Raw genomic sequence first — 6,575 nt, 5'->3', positions numbered from 1 at the left:
AAACTATCAAATAATAAATATTTTAATATATTTAATTAATAATTATAATTTAATAATAATTTAATTAAACATAAATGTACAATTGCAAAATAGATTACATAAATGAAAATTTAATTATCAATTCTAATTAAACAGAAATAATATATAATTTACAAAATATAATTGAATGAGAATAAAATAAAATAAATGTTATATTTATCAGATTATGAATATCTGAGATATTGCTGAGATTTTTGTGTGACAAAATATACTTATTGTCTACCATTATATCATCCTTCCATTACCTTTTCTCAAATGCTATATGTTATATTATCTTTTATCGGGGCTTTAAATAAAATATATGCAACCTGTCACCCGCTTACATACCTAATCGACCACATTTATTTAAAAACTTTACTCAACGTTTAATTATTGCCTCTCCATTTCCAAGAAAAATGACCATAAGCAATATTAAAAAATTTCAGACTATTAGGAGTAGAAGCGGTTTAATATTATAAAAACTTAAAATTAATGAAGATTAACTAAATAATGAAGACGATAATGTAAACTTTCTATCTTTTAGAATTTAATTAGATATAAATACAACTCAAAATATATAAAATATTCGCATATTTACGATTAGAACACGCATAAACCATTCTTAAATATAATTAAATTTTAAAAAATTGTGATTTATCAACAATAAATTCGAAATATTTATAAAAATTTGTGTCGTCTATTAATTATTTTCTACGTAAATAAATGATAATGCAATTTATATTACTAATTGTAAACCTTTCTATAACGTCGAAGAAATGTTTTATTTTAGGGAAGAATTTTTACAGTATTTTTTTTTTCTTTAAGAATCGTAGAAATCTGTTAAAAATTTAACCCTGTTCAATTTCATAAAATCAAATTAAATGTTACAAAATTACGTTTACTTTCGCGTTTGAGTGTTTCTTCTCAATATCGATCCAAAAGTAAGATATTATGGATGTTTTGTGCAGTCCTACAGATGGCGCCATATAAGAATAGAACAAGTAGAAATGTAGAATACATAACACTATAGAAAAACTATCAGTAAATATACTTGAAATATATATTGCATTTCCCTAAATTTCAATGAAAAAAAAATCCAATATGTACATTACATATTTTTATAATGGACTTATAAAGTGCATAAAGTAATGCGTATTTGTTTTAATTACATTTAAATAATCGTGTTTAAATTATNCTTCTTTATCTTTAATTTTTTATTACTTAAATTATTTTATTACAGAATTATTTGAAAAATTGTATACTGTAATAAGCGTATATAAATTACTATCAATTCTAATTGGGATACAGTTTTAAAAGAATTGTAGACATAAATGCCCACTGTTGTCTGTCTGTCTGGCTGTCCGCCTGTCGTTGCTTAATCTCGTGAACAGAGTCAGATACATGAAAGTCAAGACCGGTATTGAACTTCTATTTGTTCTAAGCCCTGATTAACTATATAGAAACTTGCAATGAAAACTGGAAATCATGTTATTTCATTTCAAATATTTTTCTCCAGATAGGAGTTAAATAAATGACTGGCACTATTCTAATGCTTGCAGAAAGGTATAATGTACAGTACAGGGACAAGAAACTACAGTACTGATTTGATTACAGTACTAATTAAAAAGTTAATAAAATCAAATTCAATTGTTATAACTGGAGAAAACCATACGAATAGTTAATGAATAAAAAAAACTGTTTAATTAATTTACTAAGTTGAAATAATCAATCAAATTTCGTAAATAAAGTCGCAAATAAATAAAGAGAAACTTGCCTTTCTCTATTTTTATGTCTGTTTGTTTAAATAATATATTTCACAATTGTTTATATATTACATTATATGAAATTGCTCTATTGCAAAAATTTCTAAGAAATTTCACAAATAAAGAATAAAAATAAACTGAAAAAATAAAATTTTATATTATTGAATTTAATTTTAAAAAATAAATAAATGTAATTATATATTATATAAATTAATTGTAGGACAATTAGTATAGATTACACGAAAATTTTCTAAATACAAATAAGGCGTAACTTAAANTATATGCAACCTGTCACCCGCTTACATACCTAATCGACCACATTTATTTAAAAACTTTACTCAACGTTTAATTATTGCCTCTCCATTTCCAAGAAAAATGACCATAAGCAATATTAAAAAATTTCAGACTATTAGGAGTAGAAGCGGTTTAATATTATAAAAACTTAAAATTAATGAAGATTAACTAAATAATGAAGACGATAATGTAAACTTTCTATCTTTTAGAATTTAATTAGATATAAATACAACTCAAAATATATAAAATATTCGCATATTTACGATTAGAACACGCATAAACCATTCTTAAATATAATTAAATTTTAAAAAATTGTGATTTATCAACAATAAATTCGAAATATTTATAAAAATTTGTGTCGTCTATTAATTATTTTCTACGTAAATAAATGATAATGCAATTTATATTACTAATTGTAAACCTTTCTATAACGTCGAAGAAATGTTTTATTTTAGGGAAGAATTTTTACAGTATTTTTTTTTTCTTTAAGAATCGTAGAAATCTGTTAAAAATTTAACCCTGTTCAATTTCATAAAATCAAATTAAATGTTACAAAATTACGTTTACTTTCGCGTTTGAGTGTTTCTTCTCAATATCGATCCAAAAGTAAGATATTATGGATGTTTTGTGCAGTCCTACAGATGGCGCCATATAAGAATAGAACAAGTAGAAATGTAGAATACATAACACTATAGAAAAACTATCAGTAAATATACTTGAAATATATATTGCATTTCCCTAAATTTCAATGAAAAAAAAATCCAATATGTACATTACATATTTTTATAATGGACTTATAAAGTGCATAAAGTAATGCGTATTTGTTTTAATTACATTTAAATAATCGTGTTTAAATTATATTTTAAAACAAATATTCCTTATATAAAAATATAAAAACATTTTATTTTGCCATTAGAATTATTTAGGAAGAAACTGTAATCAATGATTCAAATGATTACTATTTTAATATAAATTAAATCTTATCTATTTGCTAAGCAAGTTTCAGAACTTTTCCTTAGTTTGAAGACTTGTTGAAGAAATAAATTTTTTATTTCGCTAACCCGGACACAGCTTATGTAAATAAAAAAAATTGCTACTTCAGCAACAACTGCTACCTCAATTCTTTTATCGGATATTTCTTAACATGGCAAGTGTTTTTGTTGCTATGTCTTCAGTTAAGAAATATCACTTCTTTTTTATGTATATAATTCTTCTCACCTTTTTCTTCCTTATAAAAATTGTTAAATTTAAATATAAATTCACTTGCTTATTTAATTATATAACTAATCTTTATCACCAAATTGTATATTATTAATCACTAATTTTGTGATTTGAAATCTTATCATATTTAAATATTATTTTTATATTTTGCTCGCTGATGTAGTAATTATTATTATTATTATTATTATTTATATTAAATTCCGTTAGTAAACTACAACTGTTTGCTTTTTATGTTTGCATAATGTCATTATGAAATTAAATATTAGCTTTTCAGTTGATCTAATTACAGTGAATTGATGAATTCGCAAATGAAATTTTCAAAACAAACAAAAAAATAAATAAATAAAAATTAGAATATTTATTAATGTAACTAAAAAAACATATTGTATGACATAACATTTCTAAGATGAAATTTACTTACTTCAATTGATAGAAATGCAAAAAATTATTGCTTATATTCTATAATTTAACATATAATTTAAAATATTTATATTACTTAATTTCTTAAATGTATGTCATTTAACTTTTACAGCAAATAAATGTAATATTTTTATGATATAATAGAGTACTCTTAATTAGAATTAATAGTCACTAAATTAACTAAATTTAGAAAATATTTTCAAAGTAACAAATTATAACTTTTATAAATCTATTTTAGTTTGTAAAAATAAACATTATATTATTATTATTATTATTATGAATTGCTTTTCAAGAAAGGAAACTTATCCATTAACTAAGTATAATATGTTCGAGCTAATTAATCCTGACATTTCGGAGATTGCTAAGAGTTCATTTTAATGATTATAACATTGAATGCATATCAGTAGCAATTGGATTCGCAAATGTTTTCAATGTCACGTTTGATTCGATCTGATAACTAGTATTTTAATTTAGAGGTTGGTATACTTGGGGAATATACTTAACCGAAGTCATTAAGCACCGAGTGATTAACCTTAATGAGTTAAGGCTAAGGTTAGAAATTCAGACAACTTAGTGACAACTTTCGACATTTACAACGGATATTTGCTAAGTAATAAATTCTTTAAATAAAATTTTATAATAAAAAGAAATTTTAATAAGTTATATAAATATAATTTAATCAAATTATTGTTTTAACAATGAATGTTTTATCAATAAAATAATGGAAAAGATACTTCACAACAATATTGGACTGAAATATTACTGAAAATAATATTCATACAGAAATAAATTTAAATTTACTTTTATTTTATTATATTTACATTATAATGTAGAAGTATTTATTTATAATGTAAATTAGTTTGTTGATATTAAAATTATTTTAACGAAAATAGTTATAAGATGTATCTCTTCACTGAAAAAAAAAATCATTTCATTGTATTCTTGAATAATCTAATTATATAAGTTTACAATGAAAAGAATTTTTTAACGAAGCTAAATCGAAGGGTGCTTCATTTCTGCAAAAAAATATACCACTTTAACTTTCATATTGTAAAAATGTCATAAGAAATAAGTTATACAGCCGTTTAAAATTAATCTTTCAACAATATATTTTATTCGCCATTAAAGACAATAAAAGAAAAGCTACTTTAAAAAATAAAATTTGCTTTTGTAAAAGATATCCCTTTTATATTTTTGTAAATTGAATGAAAGATAAGCTATTAAACTAATGAAAATAATATTTGCTTCGTACACTATTTTAACTTTTGGTTTTTCTATGACAAAATCTTCGTTTATCTTCCAACTTTTAAAAAGAAAGTTATTTTCAAATTTGACAGTAAATATTACGAAAAAAGCATTCAATTTATTTTATAATGTATCTTGGATTTTTTTAGATACTCACTACTGATAAAAAAAATTAAATCTATTTTTTGTCTGTAAGATTTATTCCATCAAAATCTAATTATTTAGCATAGTAACAACAACAAAACTTTCATTTATATTACATAAATATTTACTTATTTATTACTTATATTAAAATATCGTTTAATACGAACACAGACGATGTAAGACTATGTAAATATATATATATATTTTTTTTTCAATATTATATTGATCAGAAATGAATATTAATGCTTAATATAGATCCGACAACATTCCTTATGATAATAAAGAACATTTTAATTCTGTGAAAGGCATTCTGCGAATTGAGAATTCTCTTCTCATGAGGTGACGAGATGTTTTCTGCCTGGATAGTAAACCGATTTGATCATGTATTTACTCGAACTTATTCGTGACTGATACTGATATTAACAGTCTGTCACTCCGATCCTCTACTTGTCTTCTTCCTTTCTATAATAATACACCATTAAATAACAATATTATATTATTATTATTTAATGCATTAAAAAAAATACACGACTTAAAGAGTTTTTCTATTAAAAAAAAGTTTATTAATCTACAGATTTATTTTAAAGGGTAATTTTTATATTGTTTTATACCATTATTTTTGTGTAGTAAAACTGATTATGTAATATTCCTAAAATGTTTCCAGTAAATTTACTTTTAAAAAATACACTAAAAATACTATAAAACCGATATCAATTAATTGTGTAATTTTCTTTTATGTATTTTTAAGTAGTCATTATTTTATAAACATTTTGTTAATCAAATATTCAAGTAAATTTCTTAGAAATTGTTTTATTTTATTACATTCTCGTTAAAGAACTCTTCTATAAATATAAACATGCAGAAATTTCCTTTCTATTTAATTAAATTTACCAAACATTTTATAATTGAGTATTTAGAAATTTTGTTTATTTAATTTAATTTTTAAAATACTTTTTAAATGTACTTAAATGTTTTATTTTAGAACGCATTAAATATTTTTCAATTAAAATTAAATTTTATATTTAACTTTATTCTTATCCTATTTTACTGAATATTTTTCCTTTTTTGAAAATGAATTTCTAGTTTATATCATTGTTTCTAAAATCGAAGCATCTATTTTGCTTAAAAGCTCTTCAATCAAATGCTGTGAGAGCGTAACACAAGGTAAGAATAATACTGCACATCTTTGGCCATGTGCTAGTCTCTCACCACACTCCACATTTAAAAATAGTAAATCTTTTCCAACTACCGCAATTAGAACAAAAAATAAAATAAAATACATTAAATTGTTATTATAAATATTTATTTATTATTAGTTTCTTAGTTGCATGTATTTGAAGACGTTATCGAATTGTTTTTCTTTTTTTTAAATTTTATATTTAAATTTAATAATGATAATATTAATTTTTAATGTGTTTTATTAATAATTTTTTAATTTTCTAAATGTTTATTTATATATAAAAAAATTAG

Source organism: Centruroides sculpturatus, unplaced genomic scaffold (assembly GCF_000671375.1).
Source record: "Centruroides sculpturatus isolate CEXI.00-Female unplaced genomic scaffold, Cexi_2.0 scaffold536, whole genome shotgun sequence".
Classification (NCBI taxonomy): Eukaryota; Metazoa; Arthropoda; class Arachnida; order Scorpiones; family Buthidae; genus Centruroides; species Centruroides sculpturatus.
The sequence above is the reverse complement of the archived record's forward strand: the minus strand, read 5'-3'. Positions refer to the sequence as shown.